This window comes from Apium graveolens, chromosome 6 (genome assembly GCF_009905375.1).
Source record: "Apium graveolens cultivar Ventura chromosome 6, ASM990537v1, whole genome shotgun sequence".
Classification (NCBI taxonomy): domain Eukaryota; kingdom Viridiplantae; phylum Streptophyta; class Magnoliopsida; order Apiales; family Apiaceae; genus Apium; species Apium graveolens.
Window position 1 is genome coordinate 180690681 of NC_133652.1, and position 18737 is coordinate 180709417.

At 35.9% G+C, this 18737-nt stretch overlaps 1 pseudogene; it reads left to right on the forward strand.

The window, feature by feature from the left end:
- Positions 1–14487: 14487 nt before the first annotated feature.
- Positions 14488–15475, forward strand: LOC141665617 (uncharacterized; annotated as a pseudogene).
- The last annotated feature ends 3262 nt before the right edge of the window (positions 15476–18737 follow it).

Sequence of the window (18737 nt, forward strand, 5' to 3'; positions counted from 1 at the left end):
GCTAAAGAGCAAGTCAAGGCTATTACTTTAAGGTCTGGAAAAGTTGCTAATACTGAAAAAGCGAAAGACGGAGAAGGTGAAGTTGTTGATGAAGAAGAGAAGCAAAAGGAGAAAGTGGCGGAACTAAGAAAGAATACTGTTGAACACACTCTGCCTAAGGGTAATACAGGGGATAAACAGCTCTATCCTCCACCACCTTTCCCTAAGAGATTGCAACAACAAAAGATGGATAAGCAGTTCGATAAGTTTCTGGAGATGTTCAAGAAACTTCACATCAACATACCTTTCACTGAGGCTCTGGATCAAATGTCTAGTTATGCAAAATTCATGAAGAGTATTCTTTCAAGGAAGGTGAAACTGGATGACCTTGAGACCGTTGCTTTAACGGAAGAGTGCAGTGCTGTGCTGCAACAAAAACTACCTCCAAAGCTTAAAGATCCAGGTAGCTTCACCATTCCTTGCACCATTGGCAAGTTGTCTTTCGACAAATGCCTGTGTAATTTGGGAGCAAGCATCAATCTGATGCCACTGTCTATCTTCAAAAAGTTAAATTTGCCTGATCTAAAGCCCACCTACATGTCTTTACAATTGGCTGATCGTTCTATTACATACCCACGAGGCATAGTGGAAGACATGTTAGTAAAGGTGGATAAGCTCTTCTTCCCTGCAGACTTTGTCATTTTGGATTTCAAGGAAGATAAGAAGATTCCCATAATCTTGGGAAGACCTTTCTTGGCTACAGGCCGTACCTTGATAGATGTGCGGAAAGGTGAACTTACTATGAGGGTGCAGGATCAGGATGTGACATTCAATGTATTCAAAGCGATGAAATTCCCTACAGAAGACGAGGAGTGCTTAAAGGTGGATTTGATTGATTCTGCGGTCATTTCAGAACTTGATCATATGCTAATGTCTGATGCCTTAGAAAAGGCCTTAGTGGGGGAGTTTGACAGTGATGATGAGAATGGCAATGAGCAACTATAATATCTAAATGCTTCTCCTTGGAGGTGAAAGCTAGACATGCCATTTGAATCTCTTGGTACTTCTGATCTCAAGAATGCTGAAGGAAAGCTCAAACCATCTATTGAGGAAGCACCTACTTTGGAGCTTAATTCATTGCCTGAACACTAGAGGTATGCCTTTTTAGGTGATGCATCTATTTTACCTTTTATTATTACATCTGACCTTTCAGGTAGTGAGGAGGAAAAGCTCTTGAGGATCTTGATAGAATTCAAATTGGCTATCGAATGGACTATAGCAGATATCAAAGGGATCAGCCCTTCGTACTGCATGCATAAAATTCTGCTAGAGGAAGGTAGTAAGCCGGCTGTTGAGCAACAGCGATGACTTAATCCTATCATGAAAGAAGTGGTGAAGAAAGAAATTCTGAAGTGGCTGGATGCAGGAATCATATATCCTATTTCTGACAGTTCTTGGGTGAGCCCCGTGTAATGTGTACCTAAGAAAGGAGGTATTACTGTGATAGCAAATGAGAAGAACGAGCTCATCCCCACTCGAACATTCACAGGATGGAGGGTATGCATGGATTACAGAAAGTTGAACAAAGCCATGAGAAAGGAACACTTCCCTCTTCCATTTATTGATCAGATGTTTGACAGGTTGGCTGGTCATGAGTATTATTATCTTCTGGATGGCTATTCGGGGTATAATCAGATTTGTATTGCAGCAGAAGATCAAGAAAAGACTACCTTCACTTGTCCATTCGGCACGTTTGCTTTTCACAGAGTATTGTTTGGCTTATGTGGTGCACCGGCCACTTTTCAAATATGTATGATGGCTATATTCTCTGATATGATTGGAAACAATGTCGAAGTGTTCATGGACGACTTCTCCGTCTTTGGACATTCGTATGACGAATGTTTGAATAATCTTCGTTCGGTGTTCAAAAGGTGTGTGGAAATTAATTTGGTGCTTCATTGGGAAAAATATCACTTTATGGTGCGTGAAGGCATTATTCTTGGGCATAAGATCTCTAGCAAGGGTCTTGAGGTGGACAAAGCCAAGGTGGGAGTCATTGAAAATCTTCCACCACCTATTTCTGTGAAAGGAATCCATAGTTTTCTTGGTCATGCGGGTTTTTATAGGCGTTTCATCAAGGACTTCTCGAAGATATCTAAGTCGTTGTGCAACTTGCTCGAAAAAGATGTGCCTTTCAAATTTGATGATGAATGATTGGCGGCATTCGAGACTCTCAAGAAGAGTTTGATAAGTGCACCAGTTATTACGGCACCTGATTGGACAAAGCCTTTTGAGATGATGTGTGATGCGAGTGATTATGCGGTGGGAGCAGTTCTTGGGCAGCGCAAGAATAATCTTTTTCATATGGTCTACTATGTTAGTAAGACTCTAAACGGAGCTCAAATGAACTACACCACTATTGAGAAGGAGCTCTTGGCTATAGTCTTTGGTTTTGAAAAATTTCGATCTTATCTGCTTGGGACAAAGGTGACAGTATTCACTTATCATGCTGTCATTCGCTATTTGGTCTCAAAGAAGGATTCGAAGCCTAGACTTATTCGTTGGGTGCTCTTGCTACAGGAATTTGAGTTAGAGATCAAGGATCGAAAAGGTACTGAGAATCAAGTAGCTGACCATCTCTCGAGATTGGAGAATCCCGATTCTACTTCACATGATACGACATTGATCAACAAATCTTTTCCGGATGAGTAGTTGTTCGCAGTTCAGGAGGAAGAGCCATGGTTCGCAGATATTGTGAACTATCTTGTCAGCAATATAATGCCTCCTAATATGAAGGCAGCTCAAAAGAAGAAGTTTCTGCATGAGGTGAAGTGGTACATGTGGGATGAACCATATTTGTTTAGACAAGGAGCTAACCAGATCATCAGGAGATGTATCCCATTCTGTGAGACGGAGGGGATAGTACGAGACTGCCATTCCACAGTTTATGGGGGACATTATGGTGGTGAAAGGACAGCAGCTCAAATTCTGCAAGCAGGTTTTTTCTGGCCTACTTTGTTTAAGGATGTACATCAGTTCGTTTTAAGGTGTGATCGTTGCCAAAGAGTGGGGAATCTTACGAGGAATGATGAGATGCTGTTAAAATGTGATGCTTGAAGTCGAGGTCTTTGATGTTTGGGGAATCGATTTCATGGGACCATTTGTCTCGTCTTGCAATAATCAGTACATCTTTCTGGCAGTCGATTATGTCTCAAAATGGGTAGAAGTCAAGGCTCTACCGATGAATGATGCAAGGGTAGTGTTGAGTTTTCTCCATAAGTAGATATTCACAAGGTTTGGAACGCCACGAGTAATCATAAGTGATGAAGGGTCACACTTCTACAATCATAAGTTCACTTCTATGATGCAGCGCTACAATGTGAATCATCGTGTTGCTACTGCCTATCATCCGCAAATGAATGGTCAAGCTGAAATGTCTAATAGAGAGATCAAGCGCATTCTAGAGAAAGTTATTTGTCCGTCAAGGAAGGATTGGCCTTTAAAACTCGATGAAGCTGTTTGGGCTTACAGAACAGCATACAAGACTCCACTTGGGATGTCCCCGTTTCAGCTTGTCTACGGGAAGGGATGTCATTTACCTGTGGAGCTTGAGCATAAGGCTTATTGGGCGTTGAAGAAGTTGAACCTTGATCTAGATGCAGCTGGGAAGAAGCGAATGCTTCAGTTAAATGAACTTGATGAATTTCAACTTCAAGCGAACGAGAACAACAAAATGTACAAGGAAAAAGTGAAAAGGTGGCACGACGGGAAGCTATCTCCTAATAAGTCATTCGTGCCGGGGCAACAAGTTTTTTTATTCAACTCTCGTCTCCGACTTTTTCCTGGAAAGTTGAAATCAAGGTGGTCTAGACCTTTTATTGTCAAAACTGTGTTTCCACATGGAGCGGTGGAGATTTTTGAGAATGATCCGGGCCAAGCATTCAAGGTTAATGGTCAGCGTTTGAAGCATTACTATGGGGACACGGCAAACCGGGAAGTGGTTAGTGTCGTTTTATTGTCAACTTGATCGAAGTACTCTACGTCAAGCTAATGACGTAAAAAAAGCGCTTCTTGGGAGGCAACCCAAGATTTGTTACTATAGGAACCCTTAGAAGTTAGTAACCTATCCAAAACCACAAAAAAATAAGAAAATTTTGGGCAAGAATTTTTTTTTCTAGGGACCCTCTGGGCGCCCACTCAGCTTTGCTGGGCGGCCGCTCAGGATGCTGGGCGCCCGCTCAGCTCAGCTGGGCGGCCGCTCAGGACCCGTCTGCCAATAACTATTGAAGAAAGTAGTAATGAACATATCATTAAGTCAAACTTCTTTAAAAGATCATAAATATATGTAGTTTGAAAAATGATAATTCCACCACTAACTTGTTTAACTTGTAAACCAAGAAAATAAGTTAGCTCTCCCATCATGCTCATTTCATATTTACTTTGCATTAACTTAGCAAACTTTTTATAAAGTTTATCATCTGTAGAGCCAAATATAATATCATCTACATAAATTTGAACAAGTATTGTAGAGCCATTAACATTTCTAAAGAAAAGAGTTTTGTCAACAGTACCTCTAGTGAAGTAATTATCTAGGAGAAATTTTCACAAAGTATCATACCAGGCTCTAGGTGTTTGTTTTAGTCCATAGAGTGCTTTCAACAGATAATACACATGGTCTGGAAAATTTGGATCTTCAAACCCTGGAGGTTGGCTCACATAAACTTCTTCCTCTAATTCTCCATTCAGAAATGCACTTTTGACATCCATTTGATAGACTTTGAAATTGGCATGGGCTGCATATGCTAGAAAAATTCTGATGGCTTCAAGTCTTGCAACAGGAGCAAATGTCTCATTAAAATCTATTCCCTCTTGTTGAGAGTAGCCCTTGGCAACCAATCTAGCTTTATTCCTTATGACAATGCCATTTTCATCCATCTTGTTTCTGAATACCCCTTTTGTGTCAATAGAACTTTTGTTCTTTGGCTTGGCTACCAGCTTCCATACTTTGTTCCTCTCAAATTGGTTTAGCTCCTCTCGCATTGCTAAAATCTAAACTGGATCCAATAGAGCTTCTTCCACTCTCTTAGGTTCCTCATGTGATAGAAAACTATTGTATAGACATTCATCTTGAGTAGCCCTTCTAGTTTGCACCTTAGATGTTGCATCACCAATGATTAGTTCAAAAGGATGATTCTTGGTCCATTTCCTTTGAGGTGGTAGATTAGCTCTAAATGAGGTTGCCTCAGTATTGTCATGATGTGAGATTTGATTGGTTGAAACTCCCCATGCGTTATTGGTCCTTTGTAAGGAACTGGGAGTTCTATCAACTGATGATGTAAATTGATTATCCGTTGATGAAATATGATCAACGGATGCTCCATTATGTACTTCAACGGATGATGCACTTTGTCTTTCAACGGATGTTGCATTACTTCTGTCAACGGATGCTGAATTATGACTTTCAACTGATGCAGCATTTTGTGCATTATCCAAAGGCAGATTTTGAATCCTTTTTTAAGTGTCTTCTCCATCATTCTCATCTTCACTATCATCACAATATATCTCAATGTTGTCAAATTTGAGTCCTTCATGATGTCCCTCATCTGTTAGTCCATCAATCTTTTTATCATCAAACACAACATGCACAGATTCCATAACAATGTTGGTTCTTAGATTGTAGACCCTATATGATTTTCCGGCAGAATAACCAACAAATATCCCTTCATCAGCCTTTGCATCAAACTTGCCTTTGTGGTCAGGTTGGTTCCTTAGAATGTAGCATTTGCAACCAAAGACATGAAGGAAGTTTAAGGTTGGTTCTTCTCTTGAACAATTGATAGGGAGTCATGCCTTTTTCCTGATTGATTAGAGAAATATTCTGAGTGTAATATGCACAGTTAACAGCCTTAGCCCAAAAATATGTTGGGAGTTTTGACTCTTCAAGCATTATTCTTGCAGCTTCAATTAGTGATCTGTTATTCCTTTCCACCATACCATTCTGTTGTGGAGTCCTTGGAGCTGAGAACTCATGCATGATCCATTTTCTTCACAGAAAAACCTCATGGTAGAATTCCTGAACTCAGTTCCATTGTCACTCCTGATATTTCTTACTTTGAAATCTGGATGGTTGTTGACTTGCTTGATATGATTGATAATGATTTCACTAGCTTCATCCTTTGATCCAAGAAAATAGGTCCATGAAAACTTTGAGAAATCATCTACAATCACTAGGCAATATCTTTTCCTTGAAATTGACAATACATTGACTGGTCCAAAAAGATCCATGTGTAGCAGTTGTAATGGTTAATCAATTGCTGATTCAAGATTCTTACTGAATGAAGCTCTCTTTTGCTTTCCTTTCTGACAAGCATCACACAGTCCATCCATTGAGAATTCCACTAGAGGCATTCATCTAACTAAGTCCTTTTTGACTAGATCATTCATTGTCTTGAAATTCAAATGGGACAGCTTCTTGTGCCATAGCCAACTTTCATCTTGACTTGCTTTGCTGAAAAGACAAGTGATTGATTCTGCATCTGTAGAATTGAAGTCAGCCAAGTACACATTCCCTTTTCTAACTCCAGTTAGAACCACTTTGTTGTCCTTCTTACTGGTGACAACACAGGCTTCAGAATTAAAGCAAACAGTATTCCATCTGTCACATAGTTGACTGATGCTCAATAGATTGTGTTTGAGACCATCAACTAATGCAACTTCATCAATGATGACATTTTCCTTTGAAAGCAAGCCATATCCCATAGTGAACCCTTTGTTGTCATCTCCAAAGGTTATGCTAGGGCCAGCTATCTTCTTGAACTCTGTGAGCAGGGTGAAATCTCCTGTCATGTGCCTTGAACAACCACTGTCCAAGTACCATAGATTCCTTCTTTTTCCCTGCACACAACAAAATCAAATCAAGTTGATTTTGGTACCCAAGTTTCCTTGGGTCCAGCCTTGTTAGTCTTTTTCCTAGACTTCACACTTCCTGCACCTTTTGACTTAGGTAACATTGAGTCAGCCTTGATCTCATATGTAGTTAGTTGAAGTGTAGGGTTAGTCACAGAATCATTTAGCATATTTGGTTGAATTTGATAAGGCATGGATTGTGCAAATATATTATTCCACATAGGCATGTTGTATGGCATTTGAGGCATACTAAATGCAGTAAAATAAGGATTATTAATATATGGCATGTTTGCAAAATGTGCATGTGGATTCTGTTGAGACATAACAGGTATAGCATGCAGTGGTGACATAGACATGTTAGGCATGGAAGGAGTTAAAGGCATGGGAGCATTCTTAACGGATTTGCAGTTAGCAGATAGATGATTAACACTACTACAATGCACACAACTTTTTCTAGGAGCATACTTATCAGGTGTGTAATTGTTGTGTTTGTTAATCCCTACCTTCCCATTTCTATTAGATTTTCTTTTAGTTTCCTTTTTATCCTCAACCAACTTAAGCCTATTTTTCAACTGATCTAAAGTCATGTGTCTTATATTCACCTTACTGGCATCTTTGGATGTGCTAGCTTCTTCTTTGACAAAGTTCTTGGAAGTTGAACCAAACTTCTTACTGAGATTTTTCAAATTATTCCTTTTAGAATCATTTGCCTGTTCCAATTGATGAGCCTTCAACGGATGCTCCTTTTCCTCCTTCAACGGATGACTTTCATCATCCGTTGATTCCACATCCGTTGACAGTCCATCAATTAATTCTATTTCCTTTTTGTTTTTCTTTCAGGCATTCTCACAGAGTGATTCAATTCCTTGAACATTGACAATTTGAGCACTAACATCCCTAGATGTTTTCCAGGCCTTGATTACCTCTTGCTCACATTCTAGTTATCTAGAAAGAACTTCTACTTTCTTAACAGACTCTTCTAGTTCACTCTCAACAGATATGCATTTGATTTTAATCTTTTCAAGCTCAATTACCTTACCCTCTAACAAAGCATTCCTATCACTTAAAAACAAATTATTCTCTTTAATTCTTGTGTTCTCTTTAGCCAGTGATTTAAGGGAAACACGTAAATGATATAATTCATTGGACATATCATTTATAGCTTCATTGCATTCATTTTTAGAAAGCTGAGAGAGGTCAGTAGTAATTACCTGGTTTCTTGATGAACTAGTTTCATTTTTATCAGAATTAGCCATCAGGGCTAAGTTGATATACTCCATATCATCATCTTCATTGGCTCCATCAGCTGCCCAGTCATTTTCCTAAGTCAGAAAATCCCTTTCTTTTTGTTTGAGCAATTCTAAATATTTCTTTTTGTAATCCACTTGCTCAAATTTCTTATTTTCAGAAGTTGGCTTTCTACACTCACTTGCAAAGTGTCCACTTATGCCACAGTTATAACACTTGAACTTAGATTTGTCCACCATGTTCTTGTTTGGCTTAGTGACTCTAATGTTTTTCTTGAATTTCATCTTTGCAAACCTTCTAGACAGAAAAGCCAGATGTTCATCAACATCATCAGAGTCATCTTGACTGGAATTGTCTTCAACCTCAGCTGCTTGCTCCTTTCCCTTGCTTGATTCTGATTTGCTTGTGCCAATTTTGAGACTTGGCATTGTCTTTTCTTCATTCCTGGCTTCAGTTCTCTCATTTTCAGCTACAAGTGCAACTGATCCACCTTTTCTCTTTCCCTTCTCCAACAGCTCATCTTGCTCCATCTCAAGTTCATAGGTCTTCAAAATTCCATATAATCTTTCAAGTGTGAAGTCCTTATAATCTTGAGAATTCCTTAGTGAAACAGTCATAGGCTTCCATTCCTTTGGTAGAGACCTCAGAAATTTTAAGTTGGAATCCTTGACTTGGTACACTCTGCCATACAGCTTCAATCCATCCAACAGTTTCTGAAATCTATTGAAGGTATCATTCAATGATTCTCCTTCTTCAGAATGAAAATATTCATATTATTGAATGAGAAGCTGCATTTTTTTTTCTCTAACTTGTTTAGTACCTTCATATATAAGTTGTACAGTATCCCAAATTTCCTTAGCAGTTTGGATGTTAATGACATTATCAAACATATCTTTGTCTAGGCCATTAAACAGAATGTTCATGGCCTTCTTGTCCTTGTGAACCTCTTCAATATCTTCATCAGTCCATTCTGCTTTTGGTTTGGGAATAGACAGTCCAACAGCAACTGTGGCAGTGGCAGCTGTGGCCACTTTGTGAGGGATGTGAGGACCATTCTCAATGCAGTTGATGTAGCTTTTATCTTGAGAGAGAAGATGTAGATGCATCTTCACTTTCCAGTGATGATAATTTTCTCTTTCCAGGATTGGAATCTTCACTCCAATATCCTTCTTACTCATGATGTTAGTAGAATAGATCTTTAAACTCTTTGTATGTCAAGAGCTTGCTCTGATAGCAATTGTTATTCCCAAGGAACTAACAATGAGATTTACAGAAGGGGGGTTGAATGTAAATCTCAAAACTTTTTCAAGTTTTGAGCAGTTTCAAAAGCTAAGTGTATGATGAACAGTTGTGTATGAATTGCTTTGAGCAGGTGCAGACAGATGTATATTCAAGACACAAATATAAAGAACATAAAGGCTTTAAAAAACTTTTCTAGTAGATTTGTTGTTCCACCAGAGATGTGTATTTCAGAAAATCTGTGATACAAAGAATTGATCACAGTTGCTTCCTAGTACAAATTAGATGATTTTCTCTCTATGTTTTTCTAAACAGCTCTGGAAAATTCACACATAATTACTAGCTGCAACTTGGTTTATATATCACCAAGTTTACAAGTGAAAACAAAGATAAAATATAATTTAAAATAGTTCTTCACATGTTTCTTCTTCATTTCTCTATCCAATGCAATCTAAGATAATCTGTGAATCTTTGAATACTTCCTTGTTTGCACCAGAATGGAAATACTGCTTTTTCTTGATTCCTCCAAGACGTTACCACATTCCAATTGTCTCTGTCAACCCATGTGCCTCTGTTAGCTTATGAATTGTCACTATTAACTGCTATGGAACTAAGCATCCGTTAAAGTTTTCATCCGTTGATGCCTTTATCCGTTAATACTTTAGTGACATCCGTTGATGCTTTAACAGTTGAAACTTTATCCGTTGATGCACTCATCCGTTGATGGATGTTATCCGTTGAAGTTTTAGAGACATCCGTTGAAACTTTGTTTCTCATCCGTTGAAGGCCTTTAATCTATCAGTTGATACTACTTCATTTATACAAAATTACAAGGCATGAAATATTTACAATTAGCCCTCCTATTTGCATATCCACTAGTAGTCAACATGACTTATAATTTCCCACAACTTCTAAGAATTATAACTTAAATGTAGACACTGAAATGTGCTACATACTAAACTTATTTCTAAGTAAAGCTACTCCATCAACGGATAGCCAAGATGGTCATATCCGTTGAGGCTACAAACACTATATTTCTACTTAAGTATTTTGTTTAACTTATCATCAAACTAATACACATAATCCTAACACACCCTATGTAATCATAATAGATAACCTGTTCTTAAACCGTTATGTTTTCAAATCTTATAGACATGTAGGGTCTAAGCATAATTGGTGTCTATTTGGCTTCTATCTTGATTTTGGATGCTTAGTAGTAGGGTATATGTATAACGAAAATTAGCGTATACTAATGTTGTGTTACTGATTAGTTGTCATCACCATCACATGATAAGGATAAAAACATAAACTTTGAATGAAGTATTTAATGAAGTTAGAATCTCATGTTTATTCTCATATAAGTAATTCAATCTTAATTCTCTTAGTTAATGTTATTTAGTATAATTTCTTAGTTAAATCAAAACTCAAATTGTTATTTGTCTTAGCAGTGAGTGATAATCATACATTGTTGCATGGGTGCATAATATGAACTTAACATAAACCAGTCCTTGTGGGAATGAACTTGACTTATATCTTATACTACTTGTGATCGCGTACGCTCGCGTGTATTTTCGCATTTGAATTACAGCGAACGGTTTTATAGGAGTCGTTATTATATGTTTCAACCTCGCAAGATTAAGTTTATGCTATTGGGAGAGAGTTTACAGAAGCGAAGTAACACAACCTATTATAAAATCAAAATTATCTTTTCGAAGATTATATGTCCGATGATTCTCTTTGAATTATTTATTTTTCTATTTTTTCCAATTGTATAATGAATGTGGTATATCCACTTTGATGAATCTCATTTCCCTATAATCAGTTCATTTCTAGGTAATCCAGTATTATATCACGATAATTTAGTTATTCTTTCCAACTTTTTCATATATTACACAACCTACGAAATGGCAAGATTAGAAATACTTACAACTCGTTTAATAGTATTATTTTAGTTTTTTTTTACATTTTTATAAGTTAAGAACGATGTATTTGCATCTCTAGTCAAATCAATTAAATTGCAGTGGGTAAGATTATTGTTGCATATTTTCAACTACTTTCAAATTTTTAATCAATCAGTTATGCAAAGAGCACCGAGAAACATTAAAAAACTTTATCAATGAGTTGTCCTATGACCTGTATCCAATGGAACCTTTTCAGTGTGTATTTATGGGATAAGATGTGAATCCAAAGGGATAATGTTGCATGTGACTTATCATATTCTATATTAATAATATGTTCTACATATATAATTGTAATTTCAAATTTAGTATACTCAATATTTCAACAACATATTTTTTTCAATTTACTGTACCATTTTCAGGAGTTTATATATCATTTTCTTTCGACATACCATTTTCGGGTGATTCAAAAGCATTTATCTATATTTTTTTCTTAAATTTCTTTTTTTATGTCAAAGTACTGTAAAATACTACTATATGAATTCACAAAATTTAAAATATGAAGTATACAATCATGTTTTTAAAAATTTCGAAAATCACTTTTTTGTTATACTTGTTCATATTTTTTTAGGAACCATTTTCGCGTGTCAAAGATTATATCTTCATAATTTTCAAATTCTGAATTTTTTCAAAAATTGTACACATATTGTACTTTTACTACAGTATTAGGCAAAACAATTAATTTATAAAAATATATTATACTTTTTTATTCTCTGAAAAATCTTATTAAATATAAAATTCAGAACATTTTCGTTTAAGCAAGGCAACAGGAAAAAAGAAAAAAGAAACAAAATTAAAAAGCAGACTACAAGTGGCGTCATTTTGTCCCTTTGGCCACTTCAAGTGACGTTGTCATTGTGTACCATCTATTATCTGTTATCTATCTATTATTATATTATTTATTATTTATTATTTATTATAATTAATAGCCCAACATAGCCCACATGGAGCAAACTGAAACATTTTATTTAGAAAATTATGAGATATTTTATTCTACATTAAAAGACATAATTGCCCCTTCCTGCTTTGCATACCATCTATTAGTTGTCTAACCCCTGCCTTCTCATTCCGCATATACCTTAGCCTATTCCGTGGTTTTCCCAGATCAAACCTTAATTTTATATGTGAATTGAAAATTAGGAATCGATGATTGTGGGTGATACAGACAATCGGGTCACCATGGTGAACATACAGGGTAATTGTAAAATTTTCTTTTTGTGTTTCGCCTCTCTTTATCTCATTTTTACCCTTCTCTTTGTGTGTTTTTGTGAACATAGATTTGTGTATGTCAAATGCTTGAAATATGATGTTTTAGCGTTTAATAAATTGAAATGAATAGGTGGAAAATGGGTTTTTATTGGTGGAATTTAGTGCTATGTATAATTTTGTTAATCTGTGAATGTTCTTCCATAATTTTGATTTTTCTAACATATTTTTGAAATTATGGGTCTCAAGTGAACGTGACCTGGCTATATTACTCATGGGTCCAAGGTATTTGAGTCAAAGTGAAGAGTTAGTGTAATAAATCACTATAATTTACAATCTGGTTCATATGTAGTTGAAACTATGTTTTACTGTAGCCTTTTTCATTGATCACGATAAACTTTTTTGTAATTCTACAGCTGATGAACAAACAAGCACACAATATGTGTAAAATACAGTTAAAAGTACCTAAACAACTAATTTCATCTCCGGGGGATAAAATAGGATGAAGAGTACAAATATGTTTAAGGTATCACCAGAAAATGGTGTGGTAGGGACTAATTAGTGAGATTAACTTTGCAGCATTTTTCCACTTGATAGTTTATGTCCTTATTACATGTGTATATCTATAACACAACTAATATCTTTTATATATGATGGTAGAACACGGGTTAAGTGGGAAAAAAGACCTTAGTGAAGTTATCGAAATACCATTGTTTCTTGAAGAATTACATACAAAGCATTCCGATAATAGATAGCTTCTGCTTTGGTTTTGGCATTTCTGTCTTCAGTTTTTTTAGCTACCTCACTTGGGTTTCTATTTTATCCTCTATTGTCATGGTTAATCTCATGAATTCCCTCTTCAATCTCATTTTTACTTTATGTTTACATATTTTGTGTATGTACATACAGATAAAAAAAATTGTTTATGTTGTGTTTCATATGATGGCTTTAATTTGTAGTTCTCATTGTTTTGGCTAAGTCCAGATTCCGTCGCCACCAGGATTTCATGTTCTGCCTAATTTTCCAAATTTCATGTAGAATGATCAAAGACTCTGTAATTGTGACATACTATGATTGTTATAGAGACTGTAATGATTTTGCTTCAGATTCTTTGTGGCATGCGGTTTACGTGCTTTAAAGTGTAACTGATAATTTTATATTGGCTGAAGTTTTAGGCTCTCAAGTCAAGAGTGTTTGGATGTTCATTTATTTGCAACTAATTTTTAGAATTCTAAACTTGGTTATCGCTCCACTGCTTAGCTTCAGTTTTCATATTTTATTTCATGGTCGATCTCACAAAGCTCCTTTCCAGTTTTTCTATTATTTTTCTGCCTTAAATCTCAATTTCATGTTTTTGTGAAACTTTTTATATATGTTTGTATGTGTTATAAGGAACTTACATTTATATCTCAAATATATTTATATTAATTGCTTCATAAAAAACTTTCTCTGAATACCACTCTCTAAAGAAATTATAAATTAAAGGATACCATGAGATAATAATAGGGGATCCATTTTAAAACTTGGGAGCACAAAGTAAATACATTCTGTAACCAAGTTTTCTTTTGTGCTAATTTCAATTTTATATGGCTCTGCCCTTATTCATTATAAATATGGTTTTGTAGTTAAGTTGTACCACCAGATTTAACACCAGATTATCTCAAAAAATAGATTTGTATAATGTAGTTCTTTCCTTTTTCGATTACTTAATTAGCTGTTTAAGTCTTAAATCGTCATTCTTTCTTCTTTCCTTGGGTCGCAATTAGTTATCTTAACATCTTAAGATATATTCATGCACTTCAGTGCGAAAATGCTGTAGTATGAGCTACTAACTTACAAATGACGTACTGAGTACTCTATATATAATCACACAATAATTCTTGTAAAAGTCTACAGTATGCAGTCATTATCAAGTTTTTGTACTAATATTTAGTACCCTTTTCACCTTTAGGTCGATATTATTGGTGTTGGTTGCTATTCTTCAAAGCTTTCGTGGACATGGAAACATGAGGGTATACTACTGGCAACGGAAGAAATAGATGCGATTATGAGAACCATGATCTTCACAAATCCAATGTACTGGAGAGGCTGAAAGTTATTTGTAATAAGCAGACAAGTAAATATGTGATGGATGCATATTGACGATGCCAATTACAATAGGGCTTCAGTTGGTGTTACTGTCAGTGATTCAGATATTGGTCCATTTGAATATCTTTACAGCAAACAACCCCATGGATTTGATAGCAGGGACATGGCTGTTTTTAAAGATGGCAATGACATGCCTCCACTTAGTCCAAATTACCTTGACGTGACACATGTTGTGATAAGGGCACTTGTTGGACAACGGCGAGAAGCACCGACGCTCTTCAAGCACGAAGAGACTTATTACATGATCACATCAGGGATGTAGTGATTGGGCACCAAATGAAGCACTTGCTCATGCAGCATGATCAATTTATGTTCCTTTTGGAACTTATGGGAAATCCCTGCATGGGAGGTCACATAGTTTTTCAGCTAATTGCGTTCTTTTCTCATAGCACAGTTCTGCTCCGTGTTCCATGGAATCCTGTTTAATTTATATTCATGGCCGATCATCGAAATCCCGCAGACTTAAGGGATTTTAGATATGTTTGGCTACCGTTAACATTTGATGGAGCAGTGAGCAGTAGATCGGCCTCTTGATTATAATTTTGGGTTCCCATTATGGTCCAAAGTGTCCATCTATTAGCGCAAAAAAATGGAGATTGCCTTCAATGTGGACTGCATTTACTAGGCAAAAATGAACCTAGATCAAAGAATTGAGGTAGTACCCAATCATTGTTAATTTCAGTTGTACAGCTTTGAGTATGGCTTCTAACTTTTTAAATTTGAGAAACCTCTATTGGCTTTATTAGAACAATATAATACAAAGACTCGTACTTTATGTACACAATCAATAAATCTGTCCAGTTACCTTTGACGCGGTACTTATGAAATTTCTCTTTGGTCCTTTTTTCTGCACTTTTTTCCTACCAAAAAAAATATTAAGTCATAAATGGATACAATTTGATTTACATCTGTAATTGCCTATTCCTTGCAGGAAGTTATTACAATCAAAGGTGATCAAATCTGGAAGCCATGTTTCGTGCAAAACCCTAACAATTTGGTCTAAACAATATAATTCTCCTTAAATATGGGTAACTGAATTAAGCATTGATATTAGCACTAATTTCAATTTTTACATGTTATACACACTAAGATGTATACACTGTGAGACAACAAATTATATTTTATATTTTAAGTTACATTGCTACTATGTGAAATTAGGAGTATCATCTTCATAATAATATGTTGTGTATTAACTTTAGAATGAGTTGCATTAATATTTGTTACATTTTTTGGATAATTGAAATTGGGTTAAAGAAGATTAACTAATTTTTTAAATATGTATGGTGTAGAGGGCAATAGCTTGCATCGACAATGATTTTCTTACTATTTTTTTTATTCTTACGGTGGTTTTTTTAGTGTGAACATGTGGTTGTTATCAATCTTGTACGATAAAGACATTATTATATATATATTGAATATATAACTAATTCATAAGAACATTACTAATTCTTAAATCACATAAGCATATAAAAATTAACAATTAAATTAGGAGAAGGGTTTGAGAAAACAAACAGAAATTGGATTTAATCTCGAGTCCAGAAAACTGTCTCCTTAAAGCAGTTTCGCCCCGCACCATCCGTGTTTAGCGACCTGCTTCCCAGGATAAAACGAGATACTAGTATAATCGATAGATCGAATATACTCTCAGCGAACTTGAACTGAGCCCGAGAACTATCGCCGGAATATTGAAAAAATTTAAGACTAAAGAGACCAAGAATGAAAGAGATGACTCTTATTTCCTTGACTTAATAAAACTGGTGCCCTAAGACTCTATTTATAAAGAGAGCCTTGAAAGGACTTGTTTTTCTTTTCGATGTGGTACATGGTATTTATAAGAAAAACTAAGGAATAGGTTTGTGCTACTCTCGATGTGGTACAAAACCACTTTTCATATTAAAATGTAAAACTTTGGAACATCAGTTCTCATTCACCTTTTACTTATTTTGAGCGTGTTAATATGCGTTGGAATCCCCTCGAAGAAAATAATACGTTCCAATAAATACACACCACTAACACATAATGTGTCTCACTCATATAGAGTCTCAAAATGATTCACAACTTAGTCTAAATACTAAGTTTGTCCAACAATCCCCCACAAATGAGATTGATGGTCCAGTAGCACGCACCACATAGACACCACATAGACAGACAGACGCGGAGCTTGACTTGGTGATAATTTCGGCGGTCAGATATAGCATACGATAGGTAGATAATGCTCCTTGAACCTTCGCTCGAATAAGTATATCGACTTTACTGGTAGACAGTATGACGCGATGTCCTTGAACTGTTCGACCGTTTGTGTAAACGATGACATACTCATCACTATATCTTTCCTGACTCATTCAGTTCTCATGATTATGTCCATTTTGGCCCTGGAACATCGTCCTGGTTCTGCAAGAGTTTCTAAAGAATTGTGCCTCGCAATTCTCCTTTGAAGCGACCATACTTCTCTCTTACATAGGTGATCTTTATCTTATAGAGTAACCCGCGTTTACTCAACCGAATATTATGTATTCAAAATTGAAATCCTTGTATTCGTCAAAGATCATTAAAAGCATAAAACTTAACCTCGTACCTTACGGTTCTCACTGTTTCATCATCATAGAAATAGGTCAGGGGTTACCCCCACAGTGATTTGGTCATCATGATTTAGTTGTCCCATTGAACTAAGTTCTTGGGATCTCCAGTCAGCAAGGTTGGGTGTCCACCATGACGTCATTAAGCAATAGGCAAGGCTCATTCCTCTCGATGATTTGACAACTATCTCTCGGTCTAACTAGATTCCCTTGTCTTAAACAGATTCGCTCAGTTTAACCGTCTGGTTATTGGATCCAAACATTATCATTTGACTTTACATAGTCAATCATGATAATTCTCGTTGAAAATAGTTGTTTAATGGTATTATGTCCTCATCATAGATGTGAGACATACCATTTCATACACAATAATGTGATCTCCCAATTTGCATGTTGATTACACGATATATGCATATTGAAGACACATTTTCCTTGTCATTTAGGAATATCCTTACAAAGTGGTTACTCAGCCTTTTAACTGCATTTATTTTATGCACCAGACTCGTATTCCATCATGAATCGAGCTAAGTTTAGGATTTCCATGACACGACTGCTAAGTGTGAAATGTATTCTCGAATGACTTTTAAGTTCTTAAAGTCAAATATCTAATTTACATACTATATTCACATAGTACAATTAGATATCTTTCGTATTACAGTCCAAGCTCACGAGCACATATCATACACCTTAAATCTCATTGCAATCACTTCCAAGTGACCAATTTCCATTGTACTCGTGCATCTACCCAGTTTACCAACTGTGTAGCTTATGTCTAATTTTGTACAATTTTAAAAAGTACAACAGACTTGCAATCCTTCTTGAGAGATCCTTGTTCATCTACGCTTGGATAAATATAAATCCATTCCAGCTATGACAACTTTAGCTTCGTTGATCTCTTCAAAATTCACATCACCAACATGTGACATGTATCATCTAAAACTTTTAAAGTCACGAAGATTGTAATCTTCAAATAAAAACTTTTCAATCTCATCAAGATTTTCAGAGATGATCCTCTTGTCATTACTTCTCGTAATGATCAGATCACTCACATGCAATCAATTATGACTTGCATATCATGTGTAAATAACACATGCACACTTGTCAATTCTCTGATTTTGAATCAGTTTGACATCTCATATTGACATATTTCACATTTATGAAATAACTTTACTAGTTATTACTTAAGGCTTCACTTGTTATTGATATTACCAGCTTTTAGCGTCCCAAAAACCAGCAATTTCAGTTTGCATCATTACCGAGTTTAAGCGTCCTTAAACTGGCAATCCTTATTCACATAGCAAACAATTTTTAGCGTCCTCAAAATGGCAACCATGTCATTTATTTGAAGCCATTGCTTATCATAGCAATATCAAATTTAATATGCCATTATTTCGTGTCAATGTTGTTTCACTCAACATGATCACAAAAATACAGATTTTCTACTCTTGCTTTATCTAGAGCAACCCTCAGGTTCACG